Below are 26,206 nucleotides of genomic sequence, written 5' to 3'. Positions count from 1 at the left end.
AAGACCCGATGATTAAGCTGCATGTTGATGAGTCTATCCAACCGGTGGCGTTACGTCACAGGAGGGTGGCTTTTCATCTTCGGCCGAAGGTGGAGGCAGAACTGGCAAAACTGGAGGAGGCTGATATCATTAATAGGGTAGAAGGGCCCGACTTCCTGGGTGTCACCTATAGTAATTGCTCGTAAACCTAAGCAATCTGGGGTAGGTCCGTATTTGCGTGGACATGCGTTTGCCTAATTTGGCGATTAAACGTGAGCGGCACCTCACCCCTACTGTTGGTGATATCGTGGTGGAAGTAAACGGGTCTAGGTGGTTTTCCAAAATGGATCTTCATGCTGGCTACCACCAGCTAATCCTTGACCCTGCTTCCCGTGCGATCACCACGTTTTCTACGCATGTAGGTTTAGGACGATATGAACGCTTGAGTTTTGGCATTTCCAGTGCTGTGGAGGTTTTCCAGGATACGATTCGTGGGGTTTTGTCTGGACTGGATGGCGTAATAAATGTCAGCAATGACATTCTGGTGCATGCCCCAACCTTGGATGGACATCTTAGCCATCTTAAAGGTGTGTTTCAGAGGTTACTAGATCATGGACTGACCCTGCATAAAGAGAAATATGAGTTTTTGAAAACAGACATTTCGTTCTTTGGTTATCGTTTTTCACAAGATGGTGTGTCCCCTGATCCTCTGAAGGTGTGTGACATGCAGACCGCCTCTGCTCCTGCTAATGTGTCTGGTGTGAGGAGCTTCATGGGAATGGTCACCTATTGTGGCCGCTTCATTCGTAATTTGTCTGATCTAACAGCTCCTTTACAAGAACTCACAAAATCTAATGTTACCTGGGACTGGGGTCCGGAGCAGGAATCTGCTTTTCAAGCCACCAAGCAGGCCCTCTCCGCTGATACCACCCTGGTGTACTTTAACCCGTTGCTGGACTCTGAGCTTTCCGTAGATGCAAGCCCAGGCGGCCTGGGGGCTGTACTCTCTCAGCGGCAGAGCAATGGTGAGTTGGCTCCAGTGGCGTATGCTAGTCATGCTTTGACAGCCACTGAACAGCGTTATTCCCATATCGAGAAGGAAGCCATTGCTATACATTGGGAAATGTCATCATTTTCATTTGTATTTATATGGCCAGCCTTTTGTTGTGCATACTGACCACAAGCCACTCCTTTGTTTATGGGTTCATCTTCAAAGCCTCCTCCCTGCATTGAAAAGTGGATCCAACAGCTGCAGGATTACTGTTTCACGGTAGTCTTTTGTCCTGGAGTTTTGAATCCCACTGATTACCTTCCCCGGCATTTTTGTCCTGCTACTGTTACTGAGGAAAATGATGCTGAGGAAATTGAGAGTATGTGTGGCTGGTGGTAGAGCATTCCAGGCCTCTCCCTATTTCAATGGAGGAGATTGCGGATTCCACGGCTCAGGATGGGTGTCTTCAATTGTGCTTGTCCGCTGTAGTGTTTGGTACCCGAGACTGATTCCTAACGACAGGGTGGAGGGAGATGTCAGTTATGGCCATGTCCTGCTCGATCCACACGCTTGAAGAATTATGTAACATGTTTGAAATACACAAGAAGTTGTAATATGTTCGTATTCAATTACGTGCTGAACTTAGCACTTTAGTCATTACTTCACAGCAGATGTTGAGCAGGTGTTCGTTTATTGGTGAAAAGTAGCTTGGTAATGCACGAAAATCTGAAAGTTTTAATATGGTGGTATTCCGCAAAGCACTATGGGTTAGCGCTCTAGTTTTTATGTGAGCAATGGAGGACTAGAGTTGGCCTTTAAAAGATTGTGGGTCATAAGATGACAGCTTTTTCTCCAGGATGGAATGGCATGATAGATGTCATCACAAACTGGTTGCAGGTAAATGCTTGGCAGTAAATGAGGTGCTTTGAACAATAGTGTCCCTTTCGTTTAATCAGTCTCTTAATACCGCAGTACTAATCATCTTGATTATAAGAAGATATTTTTCCCTGTTTTCTGAGGTTTATAAGATATTTGTATGATAATGAGGTAATGTTTTACTCAATACGAGAAACATTTTCGGGATTTCCACTGGCGCAATCTTGTTCTGGGGGTTATTGGCATTAAAGGGGAGTGTTCTGCTGATATTAGTTATGAATGAAGATGCATAATATGATTTAGGTACTGATTTAATTAATTTTAGTAGACGGATAAGTTAAGCTGGTAATGTGGGGTAAATGGACACAATGGGTACATGACCCATTGACCCATTATGACATTTAGGAATACTGGAATTTATGAACTTATCCAGGGAAACTATGAAGTATAAGGGCTCTGAGCATAAGACTGAGTCTTCGGTAACAACCCATGCTATGAACGAATGAATTTCAGAGGTGAGGTTTTCCCACTAATGTAAATGTGTGTTAGAAGGTTTGGCGGAGGCACAGTGTGGGGCGTGCCGGTGCGGTGGAGAGTTCTGATCCTATGGGGATCCCGCCCCCCATTGCAGACACCCACCACAAGATGAGAGACAGTGAGCAGGGACATTCTTGACATCGCTGGGAGCGCCAGGGGTCTGGGTGGTGAGCCCGCGAGCCACTGCGGTCGCGGGCTGGATCCGGTGGATTTGAGTATCGCAGGGCACTTGGTTGCCAAGGATGGCGTGTGACTGAGTGAGCTGGAGGAGTTGTGTACGCAGCGCTTTCAGCTGGGGCCCACTTACCTGCGCTTTCCAAGGCCAGATAGTCCCAGCCTCAGACAAGGAGGCAACATCAAGCATGGAGCAGATTCCCTCTTTCGGTGCGCCTGATCCCAACAAGGCGGCTGCAGCACAAAGGCGGACAAACCCCAGTCTGAGTGGCCCAGTAGGCACCAGATAAGTGGGAGGTAAAAAGTTAGAGGCCTCTGGGTCCTCAGAGGAACAGAGTGAAGACCAGGCGCGAGGGGAGTATTGTACTATACCCAATGCCTGACCCTAAGATGGCCGCCGCTGGGGATATCTGACATGTGGAGCTATCCCTTGTTTTAGACCTAAAAGCAGCAGTATAAGGGTCCAGGAAGGATCATACTTGATCCTAAAATGGTAACTGACCCCCCGCCGAAGGCAGGTTACGACCCTCCCAGCGGGCAAGGAAGGAACGTCTTGAGGTGGTCTGATATGGCCACATGGCCTCCGGAGTGTGGCAGTCACCAGTCATTCAGGCTATTGCCCTAAAGCAGCAGCACTCCGGGTCCGGGAAGGATGATGCCTGCCCCTAAAATTTAAAGCCTTCCCCCGCCGAATGCATGACCGAATATGGGGATCAGCTTAGTGCCCTCCGCGAACTTTGAATAATCAACTCACTACCCAATCACACAGCAGAGAATGCAAGAAATAAGTGAGCCTGAACCTCCCCACAAACTAAATTTTACACGAACTCCTAAGCGCAAAGAGACTGATCAACAAGGTTGAAATCTGGTGGAGCTGCCTAGACAGCTATAGAGGAGATTGACTCTGGGTCACCCCCTTGGCCGTCACCTACCCAGCCGGACCTCGGATTTAGTTCTCCTCCTCTCTACCCCTACCTCTGATCCCTAACCTCACCCCTCTTCCTCCCATGCCACATTCGTCTTGTATCATGTACTGTTGGAAGACAAAGCAAAGGGTGGCTGGGTAATGTTTGTGCAATAACAACTAATATAGTGTTCTTCAAGTCAAATGGCTCAAGGGAACAGGGGAAAGCGGCCACCTACGTCCCCAAGGGGAATCCTCTTGGGAGACAGAGGATTCAAAGACAAAAAGCAAGTAGTTCACGAGCACAAGCAGGTTTCTTATGGTCTCAAGAGAAAAGATGTCCACTATTAAATCAATATTCTTTCAAAAGTCCAATGAGTTAATTCTTTTTCTTTTCTCATCATACATCTGAGAGAATTCTTCATCATAGTCTTAGTCTTCAAAGTTCATCAAATTCATATAAAACGTAGCCAATAGAAAAACAATGCCAACACGTGTTTCATCATGGGGCACAATCACCCAAATGACTTCTTCAGGGCTACAATGAAAGTGAAAAAATACAAGGTATAAGCAATGCTCTTTAATTCTCAAACACACCATCACCAATCAGTGGGCACTCCACCTAAAAGCCAAAGTTTAAAGATCAGAAAACCCGAAAGTTGTGCATAGTGAAAAAGTCAGCATGAGGACTACTCGTGTGATTTACACTAGAAAGAACAAAGAAAATGCCAAGTGTAATCTGATTATCAAAATTCATAAAAGACAAAACATAAGAGGAGCGAGGAAAGAAAGGAAAGAGAACAACAAGTAATGTTAGGGTGCATTGAATAAAAGCCAAGGTTTAAGGAGAACCAAAGTTTGATGTATCTACCAAGTAGAAGGAGGAACTTTATGAGCCAATGGTTTAATAATGACCAGAAAGCCACAAGAAACAAGTCCAAGTTTCCTACAACCGTATTCAGAACAAAGTCAAACAGTAAACTCACCAAAAAGGTAAAACGTCTCAAAATATATGCGCTAATTCCAGAGATCAGTAGTTTCTCAAGTAAGGAATTTGAACAGAATCAGAGACAGAGAGTTGATTAGAACCCCAATTTTTCAAAACAGGTTAATTAAAATTACTTCAGCCATATCATACTAGGTTATCCGTACACATAGTCACAATACCCTAATTTATCATGAAGACAACTTATTAAAATATTTTAATATCAACGGATTATTTAAACGGAAGCTGTCACTATTAAGTAAGTTTCGAAGAGTTACCTCTATCCATTCCTTATCATAGAGTTCTTCTTGTGGAATGATATATAAGTGTTTTTCTGTAATAGAGATGTGAACCAATATATTTGATAAGGTTCACTATAACTTGTAAAAACACATATCATATTTGACAAGCAAGCACCACGGTTCTAAATAGATTTATTTGTGATCTACATATCACATAGAGTCGCATGATTAAAGAAATACAAAGTGATGTAAGTAATGGTTTAAGTTAACACCATTATTGGGCAGACTGATTCATTGGAAAACATTCTAAGGCAACCAAGATATGGCTGACCTGTAACCCAATTCGTTAGTATTGACACTCAAAGCACCCCAATGTCAATAAATTTATTTACACGTTCTAACAGATACATCGAATGATATTAAAGATACGAACATGTAAACCGAAATAGGCCGGAACAATTATATATATATATGAGCCACAATGCAGCATAACTCCGACATTGCATACAAAAATCGGTATCTTAAGCGGGAGTCGACAAGTTCTTAGCGTCGAATATGTGCTAAATGTGAGTCAAAAATAGAACAGTATGATGGACTATATCGGTGTCACAGTGCGGCACAGATCCGACACTACGAGCCACATACACAAGCGCAGTATCACAAGTCAACCCAAAAACATCTCGTGGGTACCGTGATCAAATTACTATCAGATGGCATCTACGGGCTCCAAATGTATTATATATTCTTGAGTACACAAACATGTGAGTCAAGGAAAGCATAGCGATGCTATATATCGGTATCACGATGCGGCACAATTCGACATTATGAATTGTTACTCCAACATCTTATCTGTATATTGTAAATAGCTGAGTGCTATGATTTATAATGTGCCATATGATCTTTCCAAATGTAAATAATCTCGAGAGTGATTTAAAATTGTGATTCTGATTGTATTTGAAAATGAATGTGCAAATTGAGGCTTCGATTTGACTATGTTTCATTTATACTCTGATATATACTCTCCTCCCTTACCTGCCTTTCCCCAATCTTCCTTTTCTGCCTTGTCTATGGTTTATGACTCTGTGAACCACTGTATATTTGCTAGTGGTCTTTCCTTTATGTCCATTGCTTAGTCTGACAGACTCCCCCTATTTCAGGTTTGGAATCCGGAATTATGTGTATAACCGGTGGTTCCTTTTTATGTCTTTGGGTTGAACTTATGCCAATTATTTAATGAATACTGGTACGACCAAGATAATATAATTTGGTGTAACCAGTTAGGAATCTGGAATTGCGTGTATGCCGGTGGTTCCTTTTGTGCCCTTGTGTTGAACTTATGCCAGTAATTTAATGAATAATGATACGACTAAGATAATATAATTTTTTGTAATCAGTAAGTTTTTAATGCGATTTTACTAGTCTAAGATGGCGTCTGTTAATGAGACGACCAAGGTCCTATGTTGATTTCAACTAACCGTTGTGGCGCAAACGGGCACTTAAACGCCGTGTAACACCAACACGGCTGATAACGAATATGGAACCCACTTGTTGGTGTTAGGGAGTACTCTCCTAGGTAGGTCTCTTATGCTGGTGTGGATGAGTTGGCTTACTATTTGTGCGATGTGAACATCTGATGGTCTTTGTCTGTGGGGCCATTCATAATGTCGAATTGTGCCGCATCGTGATTCCGATATATAGCATCACTATGCTTTCCTTGACTCACATGTTTGTGTACTCAAGAATATATATTACATTTGGAGCCCGTAGATACCATCTGATAGTAATTTGATCACGGTACCCATGAGATGTTTTTGGGTTGACTTGTGATACTGCGCTTGTGTATGTGGCTCGTAGTGTCGGATCTGTGCCGCACTGTGACACCGATATAGTCCATCATACTGTTCTATTTTTGACTCACATTTAGCGCGTATTCAACGCTAAGAACTTGTCGACTCCCGCTTAAAATACCGATTTTTGTATGCAATGTCGGACTTATGCTGCATTGTGGCCCATATATATATAATTGTTCCGGCCTATTTCGGTTTACATGTTTGTATCTTTAATATCATTTGATGTATCTGTTAGAACGTGTAAATAAATTTATTGGCATTGGGGTCCTTCGAGTGTCAATACTAACGAATTGGGTTACAGGTAAGCCATATCTTGGTTGCCTTAGAATGTTTTCCAATGAATCAGTCTGCCCAATAATGGTGTTTACTTAAACCATTACTTATATCACTTTGTATTTCTTTAATCATGCGACTCTATGTGATATGTAGATCACAAATAAATCTATTTAGAACAGTGGTGATTGCTTGTCAAATATGATATATGTTTTTACAAGTTATGGTGAACCTTATAAAATATATTGGTTCACATCTCTATTACAGAAAACCACCTATATATCAATCCACAAGAAGAACTCTATGATAAGGAATGGATAGAGGTAACTCTTCGAAACTTACTTAATAGTGACAGCTTCTGTTTAATTAATCCGTTGATATTAAAATATTTTAATATGTTGTCTTCATGATAAATTAGCGTATTGCGACTATGTGTACGGATAACCTAGTATGATATGGCTGAAGTAATTTTAATTAACCTGTTTTGAAAAATTGGGGTTCTAATCAACTCTCTGTCTCTGATTCAGTTCAAATTCCTTACTTGAGAAACTACAGATCTCTGGAATTGACGCATATATTTTGAGAGGTTTTACCTTTTTGGTGAGTTTACTGTTTGACTTTGTTCTGAATACGGTTGTAGGAAACTTGGACTTGTTTCTTGTGGCTTTCTGGTCATTATTAAACCATTGGCTCATAATGTTCCTCCATCTACTTGGGAGATACATCAAACTTTGGTTCTCCTTAAACCTTGGCTTTTATTTAATGCACCCTAACATTACTTTTTGTTCTCTTTCCTTTCTTTCCTCGCTCCTCTTATGTTTTGTCTTTTATGAATTTTGATAATCAGATTACACTTGGCATTTTCTTTGTTCTTTCTAGTGTAAATCACACGAGTAGTCCTCATGCTGACTTTTTCACTATGCACAACTTTCGGGTTTTCTGATCTTTAAACTTTGGCTTTTAGGTGGAGTGCCCACTGATTGGTGATGGTGTGTTTGAGAATTAAAGAGAATTGCTTATACCTTGTATTTTTTCACTTTCATTGTAGCCCTGAAGAAGTCATTTGGGTGATTGTGCCCCATGACGAAAGACGTGTTGGCATTGTTTTTCTATTGGCTACGTTTTATATTCCAGGACTGGATTCGGGACGCCATCAATAAAGAAGGCCCAGCTAAATCCTTCAACCCTAACCGGGCTAAGCCATCCGCCCAATGGTTCACGGAGGATCTTCGGCTACAACGCCAATACTGTAGGAATTTGGAAAGGTGATGGCGCAAACACTACAGCATCGCAGATAAACAAACTTATAAAGATGCGCTTGCATTATACAAGAAGGCTATCGTTAAGCATAAGAGCGCTTTCTTTTGTGAACAGATTGAGTCTGCTCAGAATTCGTCTAGAAGGCTTTTTCAAGTCGTTGAATCTCTTTCCAATCCCCCAACAGGCACCATAAATGAACCATCTCAAGATCTTTGCAATACGCTGGCAAACTTTTTCCTCACTAAGGTCACGAACATCTACTCATCTTTCTCCCCTGCAACGAGTTCTGATCATGCAGAACCTCTTGTTCAGCCCACCCCTCTCACTCCCGCCTTTTCCAATTTTCATCTGACTACGATAGATCAGATCAGCATACTAATAAACTCTATTAAATCCGGGTCTCCTTTAGATCCATGTCCCCCTTCTATTCTGAGCGCCTTAAAAGAGGTTATTACTTCCCCCCTCACAAACCTGTGTAATTCCATCTTCCAAACAGGTATATACCCAGAAATCTGGAAAACCGCGATCATCAAGCCCTTGCTAAAGAAGCCTTCCCTGGACCCCTCTGAATCAGTCAACTACAGACCGATTGCCTGCCTCCCCTTCCCAGCCAAAATATTCAAGGCCATCATGAATAGACAACTGGCGAGTTTCATCGATTGCCATCAGCTCTTAGATGACACCCAGTTTGGTTTCAGGAAGGGCCATGGGACTGAGACGGCATTGATAAAGGCCACAGATGAGATCAGGACCATACTGGACCAGGGCGGGGCAGCGGTCCTGGTTCTTCTAGATCTCTCTGCCGCCTTTGACACGGTCGATCATTCCATCCTGATCGACCATGTCACTTCCCTGGGAGTAACCCACCGTGCCAGGGACCTCATTGCCTCCTTTTTGGCTAATCGTACCCAGGCAGTAAAACTAGGCCCCTACTACTCGCCAACACTCTCCCTCCCGTGTGGAGTGCCGCAGGGCTCTGCACTGAGCCCCATATTATTTAACATATACGTGGCAGACTTGGCGAGAGTGATTAAAGGTCAGGGTCTCCGCTTAACCACCTATGCGGATGATAACCAATTGGTGTTGGCGATACATAAAGATGGACCAGCTGTGGCTGTAAGATTTCAGGAAGGAATGAGGACCATCAGTTCGAGGATGTCTAGTAATTGCCTGAAGCTAAACTCGGACAAAATCAAGGTCATCACCTTTGGCAACCTTGCACCAGAATGGTCTTCCAGCTGGTGGCCTAGTGAAATAGGTCCACCCCTAACCCCGGTGGCCAAGGTCAGAAACCTCGGCGTTGTGTTCGACGTTAAGCTGGTGTTTAAACATCATGTGAACAAGGTGGTCTCTTCATCCTTCTTTATGCTAAGAAAAATCAGAAAACTGCTGCCATACCTCCCATCAGGAGCCGGGAAAACTCTGATTACCACCCTTGTCTTCTCAAAATTGGATTATGGCAATGCCCTTTTCCTTGGCACACAGGAACAGATTCTATCTAAACTGCAGTCTGTGCAAAATGCAGCGGCCAGAATTCTGATTGATATCCCTAGTCGCCGCTCAACCTCCATGGCCATACGCCATCTGCATTGGTTAAGAGTTAAGAATCGTATAAAATGTAAAGCTCTTTGCATTGCTTACAAAGCTATTCATGACTCTGGACCTAGGTTCATCAAAGATGCTTTTCGAATTTATACCCCACAAAGATACCTTCGCTCTGCCAGCACCTATCTTCTTGCTGTCCCACGTACCAGAACCGCCAGCTGGGGAGACATGCGTTTTTTGGTAGCGACCCCCAAGCTGTGGAACTCCCTTCCTCTGCTCATTAAAACCAGCCCAACCCTAACTATCTTCCGAAAACTCCTGAAAACATGGTTATTTGATCAATGATATTAAGGTAGTTTATCTCAGGAGTCTGATCTGCGCCGAGACACCCTCGGGTATTTGGGCACAATAAAAATGTCAAAAACATAAACATAAACATATGAATTTGATGAACTTTGAAGACTAAGACTATGATGAAGAATTCTCAGATGTATGGCGAGAAAAGGAAAAGAAAATAAAAAGAATTAACTCATTGGACTTTTGAAAGAATATTGATTTAATAGTGGACATCTTTTCTCTTGAGACCATAAGAAACCTGCTTGTGCTCGGGAACTACTTGCTTTATGTACCTGTTGGACTTGGCCCTTTCTACAGGGTCATCCCTGAACTTTTTGCCTTCCTCCAATTTTCTCTCCGATCTGTTTTTATTAGTTTAATGACTCTGGGCACTTTACCACTGCTGACCAGTGCTAAAGTGCATATGCTCTCCCTGTGCAAAATGTATATGTGATTGATGTCCATGATTGGTTCAGTGGATTTACTGTCAGTCCCCAGTAAAGTGCACCAGGAGTGCCAGGGCTTGTAAATACCACTACTGCTAGTGGGCCTTCAGAGCTGAATGCGCCACCCACAGAAGCAGCCTTTTAAAATGTGTCTAGGGTCTGCAATTGCAGAACCTGTGTGCAGTCCGGTACTGTCATGCTGGCTGGGCAAGTGCACACACTTGCCAGCCTCTAAACCTTTCCTTTGCTTCATATTAGTCACCCCTATGGTAGGCCCTAGGGCATGGTGCATTGTAAGTGTAAGGTAGGACAAGCCCTGATGTGTGTGGCATGTTAATAGTGAATTACAGCGAATTTCATTTTTCACTATTGTAAGGCTACCTGTTCTCTTAGGCCAAGATGGGCTGCTGGAATTATTACACCCTATAATCCCAGCAGGCTCAGGGAACATGGTAGAAAGTCAAGTTTAGTATGCCTGAACTCAGATTAATAAAATACTTCTTTTAGTAAAGTTTTTTTATTTTTATCCTGTGTTTGCAAATGCTACTTTTAGAAAGCTAGCATGTGCTTGCCTAACCATTTCAGCCCGCCTCTGCTAGGATGTGTATCTGCTGTCTGGGTTGTGTGAGTAACAGGGCTGGGGGATGACAGGTGGTGAAAGCAAGGATTACACCTTAGTGGGAGGTGGGAGTGCCCCTGGACTCTGAATAGGGCTGTGCTCTGCCACCACAATGCTGGCTCCACCTCCTGCGGAGCGTCTAATGTGCCTGCCCCTCACACTGAAAGAAAAAGCCAGGAACAGCAAAACAGAGTGCTTCAAAACTGAAATAGGCTATGCAAAGGCCCCCTGGCCTCAAAGAACAAAATAAACTGAGTACAAGTATAGGAGCCCTGCTCCCAAGAAACTAGATCCTGTTTCCCACAACGAACCTCTGCCCAACTAGAAGGAAGAAGAAGAATCTGGAAGGAATGGCCTGCTGTCTGCCTTGCTGAGGAAGGAGAGAAAGAGACCTAAAGAGGACTTTGCTGACTTGTGCTTGAAACTTTATCCAAGGGCTTGATTGACTGGCCCCCTGACCTGAACCCCAGGACTAGTGGGTTCTCTGTGCCTTGGCTCATCTGGAATTGAGCCGTGTGTTTCCTCCCGCCGGAGGCAAGACTGCGCCCCCCTCGCCCCCCTCCTAGAATTGTGACACTCGGGAGCGGCCCGCCCTTTCACCTGTTGAGAGCCTCGCTCTGCCCAGAGCCGCTCTCTGCCCCTCGGGTCGGCCGCCTGCTCCTCTGCCACTGTTCGCTACAGGAATGCCTGGAGTGCTTTTCTTCTCCCCTCCCGCCGGAATCCTGGTCTCCTGAGCGCACCTCTATAGCCTGGACGGCAGCCAGTGCGCTGCAATCTCACCCGGCCGCCCCGCTGTGCCCTCTGACATGTGGAGAGGCTGCGCGGCACAACGAAAGGAATCTGCCCCCAGTAATGACCGTATTGGAGGTTTCTGTACCGGGCACCATCTTCGGAAGCATCCTGCCACTCTCCAGATCCCAAGGTACATCTGCGCTACGAAGCGCACCAAGAGCCTGACACATCCCCCTGCATCGAGGGACAACTGCCGATTTGCGGTGTCAGTGCGCCTAAAGCAAGAAGTCTACAACGGGCTCAGGCCCCGCACCGTTCTTATTTCCCCGCCAGCCTGTAACCACGTACTAAGACTGTATGCCGTGCCTCCTAAAGGACCTTCGAGTTTGTCCCCCAAACACACGGTATGTTGCGTACCAATCTGCAGCGCCTTTGAGAACTGAAGCGCATTTCCTTGCTTGTACACTTGTCCCAACCGCTGAGACCTTTACGCCGGATTGAGGCCGTACGTGGCGAACCGCCTGAACCGCACGCCTCGTACCCCTCTCTGCCAGCCTGTCATCCCCGTACGCCCGTACCGCGAGATGCGTGAGCATCGGTAGGGCCCTGGAACATCGCATCGCAAGCAGCACACAGGAGCGCTAAGAAGCGTACAGTTTGCTTCTACCCTTCCCAAAGGAGCTGAGACCCGAGATTAAGTGTTTGGAAAAGGGAGGGAACCTTGAGTGAACATTCTTGAAGGAACTTTGACCGTTTGAACTGCAATAGAAAACGACTTGCCTATTTTTAACATCTTGTGGCCAAAGCTAAAACGTTAACAGAGGTCTTGTAATTTTGCCTGCATAGATATATATATATTTTTACATAAAGTATTCATATTTTCACATAACCAATGACTGGTGTCCATTTGTGGTGGGATTCATGTATTTACTGTGTGTACCTACAAATGCTTAACCATAACTCCTGAAGTTTAGCCTTGGCTGCTCACGCCACGCACCTAGAGGGTGAGCAAGGGTAATTCTGAAGGGGTCATCCTGCGCCCTGACTTAGAGGAGAGGGTCCCTGCTTGTCACAAGTGAATACTTGCACCAACCAGAGACCCCCAAATCTAACAGTACCTGTGTAAAATTGCTATTTGTTTGTCTTTTTTGAGAATGCATCATCATGCTCCAGTAACTGTTTGTAACCATGTAACTTTTACCGAACTACCTACCCCCTACCCCTCCCCACTCTACTCCTCTCCACTTTCTTGCTACTGACCTCTGCCCTCACCTGTCCTGGCCTCAGTCCCCACCCTGTCATCATTTGAGATCTACCTATTTTGTCTGATGCCCGATGGAGCTTCCTGGTTTAGCTAATTCTAATTCTAATTTAAAACATTTATAAAGCGCAGCGTGCACCGAACGGTTTCTTGGCGCTAGTAAGAGGGATTGGCTACAGAGATGAAAGTGGAGCCCGGAGTTGAGGCCGGGGGAGGAGGATTACACTGGGAATGCCTGTTTAAAAAGATACGTTTTTAGATCCTTACGAAAGGATACATAGTGGGTAGACGCGCGTAGGTGGTCTGGAAGAGAGTTCCAGAAAGTGGGGGCTAAGGTGGAAAAGTTGGACCCACCCCACTTTTTGCGTCTGAAGCGTGGGATCTGGAGGAGGGACTTGGAGGAGGAACGGAGTTGTCTAGAGGGAACGTATTCTTTTATTAGTGAGGAGATGAAGGCGGGCGTGGTGCCTTGACGAGCCTGGAAAACCATGCAGGCGGTTTTGAACAGAGAACGTTCCTTAATCGGGAGCCAATGAAGCTCCCTGAGGAGGGGTGTGGAGTGGTGGTAACGAGGGAGACCAAAAACCAGCCGGGCGGCTTGGTTTTGGACCACCTGTAGCCTCCTTAGACTGTATGCAGGTATGCCATTGTAGAGGGCGTTGGCGTAGTCCAGTCGTGATATGACTAAAGCGGCCATGATCATTTTGAGTGCCTGAGGGGAGAAGAAACGAGCGACAGTGCGGATAGTTCGGAGAGTGAGGAAGCAGGAGGAGACCACGGAGCTGATTTGAGAGTGGAGGGAAAGCTGGTTATTGATTTTAACCCCCAGTGTTTTGACCGTGGTAGAAGGAGTGGGGGCGGGACCAAGGGTGGGGGGCCAGAAGAGAGAGTTCCAGGGACTGGAAGAACCTCCGGTAAGAACCAGCTCGGTTTTGTCCGGATTCAGCTTAAGATGGTTGTGGTTCATCCAGTCCCTGATGAATGTCATGGTGTGCTGGAAGCTGGAGACAGAGAGGGGAGAAGAGGATAGGTCAAATATGAGCTATAGGGGAGACAGGTCGGGGATTCCCTCCTTGGACGTCACCTACCCAGTCGGTCTTTAGCCAGACTTCCTTTCATCTCTCATGTCGTCTCTTCCCGCATCCTCCCTCTATTTATGTCTCTCCTTCGCTCCCCTCGCAATGTATTGAGACTGAACTATTTTGTCTGATGCCCAATGGAGCTACCTGGTTTAGCGATAGGGGAGATGAGCCTTGTACTCCCTCCTTGGTCGTCACCTACCCAGTCGGCCTTTAGACAGACTTTATTTTGTCTCTCCTTGTTGTCTCTTCCCCTATCCTCCCTTTCTCACCTTCCCTGTCCCCTCACTTCTACGCTCCGTTTATTTTGCCCTCCATGTTCTTTAAATGTTTCCCATGGAGACCTAGCTATTTGGCCAAAGCCCAATGGGCTACCGGATAGCTATAGAGGAGATGGGTTTTGGGACTTCCCCCTCGACCGTCGCCTACCCAGCCGGACTTTGGGCAGACTTTCCTTCGTCTTTCTGCCGTATCTCCCTCCCACCCCTTTACCCTTACCCCCTTCCCCTCTACACTTCACTTATCTCGTTTTCTATGCTCTTGTAATTGCTTAGCAAGCACCTGAGTAAATTGGAACTGATGTAATCTTGTAACTTTGTAGAACCTCATGTAAAGCACTCGGATACCTATGGGTCTAGCCAGCGCTAAATAAAACTCTTAAAATAAAATAAAATAAGATGATGTAGAGTTTTTTTTATAGTAGTAAAAGAATGATAATGATATGTGTAATTATTAGGTGATTTTTATTGTACATTTTGTTATATATGTTTTTTACCGCCCTGATTAAGTCAATTGTGGGAACGAAGTGCGTTGGAGTGACTGTGGTTGTCTGTTTTTAAAGAAGAAGAAATTAAGAATAAAAATTGGTCATTGTTACAAATAGATTTTCTGGTTGGCTAAGGCTTGAGCCAAAGCCAGGCAGAAACCACCACTCTAAACATAGAACAAGGAACGTGACCCCGCCAAATGATGTGATGGTCCTAACAATAGGATCCCAATATATATGGTGTGATAAGCCTAGGAGTTAGTACCGCACATAACAAAATTAAGTCAATCCAATTATACTCAAGAGAAAGGTTTTAGCAAATATATATGTATTTTTATTTTTTATATACTCTTAGATTTGGTGTAGAAAAAACTTACCTAAATAAATAAAATTTTGGATCCACATAGTTTTCTTTAGAACATCAAACAACATACATAAGCAAAAGAAAGAGGATAAGAATAACAGAAATTCATTCTACTTTGAAGCCCCAGTAACAATTTACACTTCAGTCATACTCTCATGCTCACAGGTTTCCAAATTAATCTACCTAAAATTCTATCATTCAACTTTCATTCTTCCATACATTCATTCCTATCGTCCTGGTGTATGCAACACATAGATGGTAAGTATGTTGCATAGGTCAGAGTGTTATTCCAGATAAATGATCGTAATACAGCTCCTAATTAATATAACACCGTATGCCGTATTTCTGGAGACACAAGCCGACGCGCGTTTCGGTGACAGGCCAGGTTGGCCACACATTCGTCAGGGCTGGGGGTTGTTGACTGGGAGGGAAAGGAATAATGATCTGGAAATAAAACACAATGTCTTAGTTTTTTCGTTCTATATAAAAATTACAAACATGAAATGTTGAAACATATTTTTTCCACTATCTGATGCATTTTTAACAGAGGTAAACAATGATTATTAGTATGATGATTATATGGTTGACATTTTGATACTGTGCAGTACTAAACTACCCAGAGACACTCCCTAAAACAGACTCCCAGTTAGGTGAGATCTGTAAAAGGCACAAAGATAACCTAGACTAAGTGACCAATCGAGAAAATAGTATCACATCTTCCATATATCACATTATTACATACATTCATTCTGGGGCACATTTAACCAAGTGCAGAAAGGTTATTGCACATCATACTAACAGTCCCGGGCCACGGTGTCAGAGAACCCAACCTTCAGGTGAAGTCATTTATTCTCAAATATAGCAGGAGGATGGTTTGGCATAATATTAGGATGGGTTTTTAGTTGTTATTAAACTTTGAAAAACAACAATCAGGGGTGTGCGCAATATATTTTGGGTCAGACTACAGTAGTGCTTAATAGTACCCCGGTTCTTTTTACAAACCAGTGTTAAGCCAAAGATACAAGGTGTTGAGTAAAGTTTTACCTATTATGGATTTCTAGTCAGTAGTGACATAGATGCTCAAAACCAGATGGCCTGCGTGTGTAGGAGGATGTTTTCTATTTTCATTCACGCCGGGTACTGCAATAGAGGACCTATAATTCAAATGAAGTTTTTATACCAGCACTTGATTTAACAAGATTGAGATTCCATATTTGGCTGGCAGTATCATTCGATATCTTTTTCGATTTATAAGGTTGATTACGCTCAATCCTGTGTTCAGACAGTATATTGCTCAGGTTACCTGATATGGTCTTAGGGAGGTTCTTCAGATGTAATGCGCAGTTAATTTATTTTGAAGGAGGAGTAGAGATCCTGGTAAGCAAAAAGGAACACTAATTATAGGTGGGCCTATTTAGTTGGTTATAACCCTAACAGTGGATAAAGGATATTGTTCCATTACCTGAATATGAAGGCTATCGTGAGGCAAGTTATCGGGAAACTGGTTCCGCCAGGGAAGAATTTATGGCGGAGGGTTAGATATGGGTCCGCCGTACTTTTGGATGTTTGGGACGGCAGGTGTCAAGAAGATATCCCTAAAGGAGGATAATTAGGCAAGTATACACTATATCTACTATCCTCTAGATAATGCAAAGTCAGGGTGCCTGTCATATATACACACCGTAGGGGGTTGGAGAATTTAAAGCGGTGGATAGGATGTAGGTCCGCCGTGCTTTATGATGTGTAGGACAGCAGGTATCAGGAAGAATCCCTAATGGAGGATAAAATGGTAAGTATACACTATAAAAGGTATCCTTTATACAATATACAGTCAAGGTGTCTGTCGCATATACACACCGTAGGGTGTTGATGTACGAGGCCGCTGCGTTTTCAGCTATTGAAACGATGCGTAGCTGTAGATGGAGATACCTAATGAAAGGTATAAGATAGAGGGGGAACAGTAATCAGTATACGGCTTAACACGTCAGGGTGGTAGGGTATCGGTCAGTAACACTTACCTTAGTCATTTGAAGCGCAGTCTGTAGATGGGGTTCCGTCGATTCGCCGCATCGACCTATCGCACCGGGAGACAGGACTCGCACAGGTACAGAGCCTGTCGGCGTTTAAATAGCCGGTTCTTCGCGCCATAGAAGAAACTCGTCAGCTGCTTGGGGGTAGTGAACATCGATGGCGGACTTAATTTTACTGATAAATCAATGGCGGCCATCATAGAAAGGACATTCTGGGGCTATAGAAATGGAGAACGGGTCTAATTCCTTAGATAGCTTGTTGGTCACCATCTTGGATGAAAATTTTTTTAAGTTTGTTTAACTGATGGGCATATCAAGATATGTCCTGAACAAGACTCTAGCTAGATTATGATGCAGTAAGCGTTATTTCAGAAATTAGCCCGTTCTTTGCGCCACAGATGAAATATATCGGCTGCGAGGGGATAGTGAACATCAACGACGGACTTCGTTTTACTAATCAATATATGGCGGCCATCTTGGAGAGGCTACTTAAGGGCTATAGATATAGATAACGGACTTGATTCCTTGAACTGCTTAGTAGCCACCATCTTGGAGGGATTATTTCTGCTGTCATTAAACTAGAAGGTATATCATAGGGATGTTTTGTATTTCATTTATATGCGTCTATTAAAAGTGCCCCCTTGAGGAATTCAAAGTACATCCATTTCAAAGATACTACCAAATACAGAGATGTTACCCCCCGATTTTGTTATCTATTTCTTGAGTATAGTGGTCAGGCATTATAGTCACGAAGCTCATATTTACAGAAATGCCTGATGCCAAGGACATTCTTCATTGAGTCCTTTGTCCACAGTATTCAAGAAAAAGATCCAGAACACCTCCCGTTTTTTTCGTAAACATACGGGATCAGTTCCAGGGTTCGCTTTTATTTTTTCCAGGATGAACCAACGAAGTTCCAGTTCTTTATGTTCTTTCTCCAGCCAATGGGCTACAATAGGGGCTGTAGTTTTTTGATTCCTGATGTTGGACTTATGCTCCCCTATTCGCACTCGGCACTCTCTGCCTGTTTCCCCAACGTATGGGAGGTTGCATGGACACAGAATTAAATATATGATGTTACTAGTGCGACAGTTTGTCATGGTGGCATTCCGTCGTACAGATATCGTGAAACCACCACTCTAGTCAGGGCAAGGGAGTTACACACTGATGATAACTCTTGCTCACCTCCTTGGTAGCTCGGCACGAGCAGTCAGGCTTATTCCAGAAGCAATGTGTAAAGCTTTTGCGCAACACACACACAGCAGCAACACACTAGGCACACCACTAAAGAAACTCCACATAAGGTTATATAAAAAAAGCCTTTGTATTATAATAAACACAGAAAAGTAATCACCCATTTACACTGTGCCAACAACACTGGGTAATATCTACAGGGGATGATATACATCTGACAGGGCCACTGGGACCACTGTCAGAACCATCACAAAGGGAACTTAGCAAATGTAGGACATATAATAAACGTAAAATACAACCAGTAACTACTGGTACCATAATGACCTAAGCATTATCATGTTAGCATAAATCCACATTAGGCCCAAACCTCTTCAGCATAAACACATTACACAATGGGCCAGGCCATCTTAAACACATTATGCAATAACCTCATAAGCATAACCACATTAGGCTAATAGGTACTACCCCAAAAAATCATAGCATGACATTAGGCACTAGCATAAACATATTATGCAACACTCATGGTGAAGGAATCACATTTGGCACAATTCAGATCAGGCATAAACCCATTAAACCATCCTTGTAGCGCCTTGTGTCCTACCCATCACCAAAACGGACCCCGGCCATATGGCCTCTCATAGGGGGCCCCAATGCCCTCTGTCCACAATGTCAGGGTTCGGCTGCCGCTGCAGCAACATCAATAGTGCACAATGGTGCAGGCCTAAACGCTGCAGCTGCCCACTAATTTCTGGGAAGCTGTGAAACTCTCTGTAGGCATGGGCACTCCGGGTGCCCTCTGATCAAATATGCCCACTTGTTGCAGCGGCCTGCGCTCTCGCAGGGCAGCTGGGAACAAACAAAGTAAAAGGGGGCCCTGGCACGTCTGTGCCTCTTCAGCCCCACTGGGCCTTTCTAAATAAAATTGCCCCCCCCCAACATTGGAGCCACACGGGCTCTGGAAACAAAACATCCCCCAAGTTGGAGTGGCCTACAATGGGGGGTCCGCTAGGGAAATAGGCCTTTACACAGGGCCTTGAGCAGGCACCAACAACTCTGTGGCCACAGAGAGCAAGCATTGAGAATATGCCCCGACGTGCCCCCAACATTAAGGCGGCCAGCAATGGTGGGACCGCTCGTGCGTCTTGGCACTGACACTGTGCCTCACTCAGTGTAATCCCCTTTGAGCCCTCACTCGCCAGCTTTTGTCTGGGGAGGCTCTCCCCTCACTTGTGCTTTTCTTTGTCCAGTCTTCCTTGAGTGGGAGCGGGGGTGGGCTACCTTCGTTGATGTGGATGTCCCGCCTAGCGTCAGGCACCACGTTGCCTGACTTCCGGATCCGATCGGCAGCGACGGTGATTCTCGGCCATATGGGGTAGGCTCCCATTTTAGATGCAGACAATGGCAGGGTGGGCACCCCCCACAACCAGCACACAAGCGGGGTGGGCACCCGCCCAAATCATGATCCTAAAGCGGGGTAGGCTCCCGCTCATAGTCAGCATCAATGCGGGGTGGTCACCCACTCTTAAAGCCGCATTACGGGGGAATCCCTCATCCCTCTCCAAAAGGGCTGTGGTGTCTCACTGCACAGCACCCCGCTCTCCTCTTCTCTGGGCAGATAAATAAATAAAGCACACTGCTCACAAGGCCCTAGAAGCTTCAAAAGTCTCCCAAAGTCCTGTAAAGTGAAAAGGAAAAAGTGCTCGTGGGGCGCAAGGACTCTCCCGGGTCCAGGGGGCATGACTGGGCCCAGGGAGGCCAGCACACAGGGCCCTCCAGCAGGGAGGTAAGCCCCCATGGCGGTTCCTCTTGGGCCCCAGCAGCAGCAAGCCCCCTCCATCAGGAACAGCACACCAGAACAGGAACAGAACAATTTCCTGGGGACACAGCCTCTATACTTACACCACAAAATCTTTTGTCTGAAGTGCATGGCATGGCAAAACCAGATGCAACTGGTACAGGGGGGAATTGGAGCACTTTGTTTTCCAAGCTCTTCTTCCCCTTTGTCAGGTGGGGGCTTGTCATTAGGCACACCACAGGGGGCTGGAGCCAGCATTCACAATGGCAGGCACCATCCTATTCAGGGTCAGAGGATTACCCCTCCCACTACTGCCAATACTGATGTACTATTCAGCCCAGCGCTGACTCACCCTGCCCCTCCTGGAGTCACACACACCTCCCAGCCCCTGTCACTCACAAGCCAGACATTCAATTCACATCAGGCAGACAGACAGATAGCACACAGAAATGTCATCTTCTAAAAGTGGCATTTCTAAAATAGTCATAATAAATCTGCGCACACCATTGCATAGCATTTATTATCACTCTTCCAAACATACCAAACTCGACCACGCTGCACCTCTCATCTCAGGGATTGAAACACTTATCAAGGAATCCCCAATGCATTCCAACAGGAGGGCAGCCCGACAGTAGTGAGAAACCAAAATGGCTGTTTGTCACTACCAGGATATGTCTCACACTTGAGGTACATGTCCTATCTTTTACCTACGATGCACCCTGCCCATAGGGCAAGCTAGGGCCTACCTTAATGGCGACTGACATGTAGTAAAAAGGGGGTCATGGACATGGCACACACTTTAGGTGCCACGTCACAGAGCAGTAAAACTGCACGCACAGGCCCAGCAATGGCAGAGGGTGAGACAGGTTTGAAAGGCCACTTTGATGGGTGGCGCAATCAGCACTGCAAGCCACCAGTAGCATTTAATTTACCAGCCCTGGGTATCTGAGATACAACTTTACAAGGGACTGAAAGGTGAATTAAGTAGTCCAAACAGGTAGTAGACCAATCTTACCATATTTAACAAAGAGAGCACACGCAGTTTACATTGGACAGCAGTGCTAAAGTGCCCAGAGTCCTAAAACCACCAACACCATGTCAGCAAAAAGGCTAGGAGAAAGGCAAAAAGTTTAGAGATGACCCTGCAAAAAGGGCCAAGTCCAACGGTGTTGTTTTTAAAACCAGTGGCATCTAAATCTCTTTATTGGATGATATATGATTGATAACATTGCCTCTGTAACATGGACTTTTGGAATTTTGTTTGTTTTGATATGCGCTTGGCAAATTAAGAATTGAACTCTCCTCTCCATGAGATTTCTTGTATGTAAATCAAGGTGTTGTAAGGCCCAGGCTGAATTATTACACTGTGCATTTGTGCGATGCAGTGTAGCCATTTCTGCCAACAGTGTTGGGGTCGGAACTCTTTTGCAGCCGCTCTTAACTTTTTACATTGACACGTTTAGTGCAATCAGATGGCGCATTGTGCATTTTGGTGCTCTTTTTAATTTGGATTCAAATTTAAAGAAAAATCTTTCTCCTACTCGACTTATTGGATTTTTGTCATTTTAGCATCATTTAAAAAAATATATGTTTTCCCATAATCTGATTAGTGTTAGAAAAGTCCACAAGGATATGTGACTGAGACTGTTTCCGTTCCAAATTTACACTTTTAGAAACCGAAAAATTAAAAAATTAAGTATAGGGAGGTTGAAAGTGCTCTACGTCACCATATGTTAAATGATAGATTAGTCAGCACAAAATCTAGTGATCACTCCAGGAACTGACAGCCCTTGTCGTTCCTCCCCTCCTGATAAACTCCTAGACCCATGCCAACAGAAACCATTGAAGTGATTTCTAACAATGTCAAAGATGTGCAAGTATGTTTGGGGATTATTCTCAGAAAAAGTTGTGCAGCCTTTACAAGCCTGAAACGATGGTGAGGAATGCTTTGCGAATTCCCCACCCTGGCTTCAAAAGTATTTAAACACTAGAGCTCTTCCTGGTTTGGGCATTACATCTCTCTGTGGAGACAGACACAAGGCAAGCATTCAGAAAACTGAAGCCTAATCTGCAGGTGGCAGGGGTAAGTCTTACTCAGTGATTTTATTTACTGCCATTTGGGTCGGGGCTGATTTGGTACCTTCGCGAGAAAAGGACCTGCTCATCATTCAACAATGTTAAGGGAAGACAATTAAATCTAGAGGTAGAAATGCAGGCATACATCGATCCGTTTCATTGGATTTGAAAAGTGTTTCTCTGTAAACTATGTGATTTGTGTTTTACATAATTTAGCAACTCATGAATCAGCATGAACAGTGAAACTGGAAAATATGAAAAAGGTTGCAAAAGTATGTTTTGTAGGAAAGCTCACAACAATGGAACAGTTTCAGAGTATATATTCCACAAAAAGATTTTGTGTGAGAAACATATTCCACAAACTTTTTTGCACCTATTTTCGCCAGTGAGCGAAATTTTTCAAAGTTTACTAAACTTCAGAAGCATCTCAAAGCCCCTACTAAAGTGTGTGAAACCTTTCTTGCAAAATGTAAATTTCGTACACCAGTACTCACTACAGGTAATTTAACAATTTAATTCAATACTAACACCCTTGTGTTGGAACTCAGGAAACCCAGGGTGTGACGGACGTGTGTTGTGTCCTTGAAACAAGATCCACATGAGATATATCATGACAGTTGCTGTGTTGCACACATCAGTGGTGTCTTGTGAGCTTTGAAAGTGGTGAGACATAAATTGCTGGCATGAAGAGTGTGAATGAAGCGGGCTAGTCTGATATTTTTCAGCGGTGTCGTTCTCCCACTGAGAAAATATTGATAGAATGGTGGTAAATAATTCATTTTACTTCATAGCTGACGCATAAATGTCTTTAGCATGTCATAACGTCTGAACAGCACGCATAATATATTCTAGAGCTTTCCTGGGGCCTCATTTATGAGGCCCCTTGCGCCATCGGAACTTCACTTTTCATGAAGTTCCGTGGCGCAGAAGCCAGCGTGGTATTTATCAGGCAGCAGTACGCCAGTTTTTGTGGCGTACTGCTGCCTGATAAATATCAGTCCCTGCGTTAAAGGGGCGTGCAATGGGTGTTGCTGGGGGCGTTCCCAGCAACATCCATGGCCTTTTGACACTGCCCCAGATTTACGAGAAATCGTAACTCTGAGGCAGTGCCAAAAGCTTACGCCTCCCCAAGGGAGGCGTAAGGGAGGCGCAACAGGGAGAAATGTCTTTATTTCTCCTCGTTTTTCCTTTTTCTATGTGTGCTGCATTCTACAGCACACATAGAAAGAGGAAAAGCCTCTTGAGATTATTTTTGTACAGAAAGGTTTCCCTTCCTGTACAAAAATAATCTTCCCCGCAACGCAGGCACCCTTGCACCATTGTGCAAGGGTGCCTGCGCTGGCGCACGGCAGCACATTGTGCGCCGGCGCAGGGGAAAAGGACAGGAATGCGCCGTATCTTATAGATACGGCGCATTTCTGCCCTTTTCTTTTGCCGTAGGGAAGCGCAGCAGGAAGGCCTGCTGCGCTTCCCTACGGCAAAAAGTCATAATTGAGGCCCCTGATATGTAAAGCAACGCTGATGCAAAGAAATATGGGCACAGTGGGCTCTGGCCAAGTACCCGCCCTCAGCCTTTCAATGGCCCCGTTGAAGCTCGCTCTGTTCTGCTGAGAATCTTTCCACGATGACCTATTGGTAATTCTTAACCAGATTGTTTTAAATAGTTTTCCTTTAATTAGTTCTAAAGTGGGTGATTTGTGAGTCTATTACAGACACTTGTTAGAGAAATGTGTTTATGTTTCATGCATCGTCCATAAAAAAGTTTATTTTAAATGAACAAGACTTCGCATATGAGAAATGGGATGTGTTCACAGAGATTATTTGCAGTAATATTAGTGAGCTGCTGCTGTGTTACAACATACAACACACACCACTATCCCTGAATATTGAATGTAAACGCAATTAGAATTTGAAGAAGTGCGTCTGTGCACTGACCGTAACCTGTCAGGGCATGAAAGAGCTCGAGTTGGATAATTGGGGCTGTTCTGAACAGGGACCCCCACAATACTTTTGCCCAGGCCCACAAAATCCTTAAGATGTCCCTGATGATCCTGATAGGAGTGTTAGGTTTTCACCTGTTCAAATAACATTTTGAGAATATGGTGTCAAAATAGTGCATTTTCAGCTGAATTTCCTTGAAAGAAGTCTAAATAATCATAGGTGTTTGAAGCATTTCACAAAATTGAATTACACATGGCCTATCATTTTTATAGCATCAATGATCACTTCTGTCAGTGCTTACTTAATTTGTAAAAAAAAAAGTAGGCGCCAGGACTCTTGTCAGGAGGTCACTGGAGCTCGTACCACACGTTGCCTCTGCCATGCTTCCAATAGTAGTAACAACAAAACTACTAACCCTCACACTCCTACAAGTGTGACAATTTATACTATTTCAGACCCCCAAAGCTTTAGTAATGGCTTTGGCAGCGGGTAATAGTCATTTTTAATTAATCTAGCATTAATACTTAACTGTTGTTGTGGTCATCTCTAAATAAGCTAGGCAGCGCCACCGTGTGGTAGGCTGTCACAGTCTCCGGTGCTGATTTGATGGTGCGGAGTTCGAATCCAGAACTCCACAAAGTGCCTCAAAAAATCCATCAAGCTATGCAGCGTCCTGCAAGCGGCAGAGTGGGTTATCTTGCGCCATTCACACAGATTTTTAGTGTTAGATTTTTGTCCCACTCTGTAAAATCAGCACAAATGGCTTCTCGCACTGTGTAAAAGGGTGCTACTTCTTTCTGCCACTCGAGTAGAAGTTCTACTCTAGTGGCAGCTTCCTCAATACAAACAAAAGAAGCCTCAACACGAGCTGTAGCGACCATCCGCGACCGCCCGCATTGAGAAATCTCGCTGGGAAGTGTTTTAGCGTTGGATTTTCTTTGCTCGCACCCGCCAACTTACGATTGGCGAGCATGAGCAAGAAAAAACTTCACTCCGCTATTCAGAGCAGAGTTTTCATGAATTCCGCAAGCTTCGCAGAGTGCGCAAAACTACGCAAACTCCATGAACGGAGTGGTGTACACCACCCACACTTAGTACTGACAGTTAAGTGCAGGTCCACTCGTTGGACACCTACCCCATGTCTTATGGTTTAGAGAAAGGGAAAAAGTGTCAGACTTTCCCCCCTCTATTGATAACAATATAAAAATGTAGATTGCATTTACTCCATAATAACCAAGACCCAGGGTGCTCAGAATTGAAAGTTGAATTTCAAACTTCCTGATGCCCTGCAGTAACTTAGTGGTGCAGCAATGGGATAGCTACAAATACTTTGTGAAGTTTAAGACTAGACCCATTGTAAGAATTTGATCAAAATTAGAATAAGGACATTATTTTGTAAAATACTTTTATAGTACACTGTAGATATATGATAAATATTGAAATCTACACAAAGAAATGTATAGTCAAGCAATAGAAATCATACAGCTAACTAAAATAACCGATAATCACAATTGCAAACAAGTAGCAACACTGGGTATCCAGGTTACACTCAAAATTCATTAATATGTTACCACTAGCTTCTTGCTGTTCTATGCTATCTATGAACAGTAAAGATAGCAATCCTACAAGAAAAAATGCTTAGAATATATTGTTCCCAATCTATAGATAAAAGGCAAGCCACAATTTAAAGACTTGGGGGCATATCAATAAGGCGGCGAAAAGAAATTATCGCCACTTTTGCAGCGGTTTTCGGTTGGAAAGTGGCGATAATTTTGTCGCAATATTAGCAAGGTCACGCTACTGCATGAATCCTTACTTTAGCGCCCTTTCCTGTAATGCCCACCCTTGCATCTCTAATTAGATGCAAAGTGGGCGTTCCAGCTCATAATAACTGGAGAAATGTTGCTAAGCGACATTTCTCCAATTATTAAAGGGCACGCTAACAAGCAGA

General features: G+C 44.2%; 1 pseudogene; it reads left to right on the top strand.

The window, feature by feature from the left end:
• The first annotated feature begins 223 nt into the window (after nucleotides 1-223).
• LOC147701390 (uncharacterized) overlaps nucleotides 224-26,206 on the top strand; it is a 72,037-nt pseudogene continuing 46,054 nt past the window's right edge.

This window comes from Lissotriton vulgaris, chromosome 7 (assembly GCF_964263255.1).
Source record: "Lissotriton vulgaris chromosome 7, aLisVul1.2, whole genome shotgun sequence".
Lineage (NCBI taxonomy): Eukaryota > Metazoa > Chordata > Amphibia > Caudata > Salamandridae > Lissotriton > Lissotriton vulgaris.
This window is presented reverse-complemented; position numbering and strand designations above follow the sequence as displayed.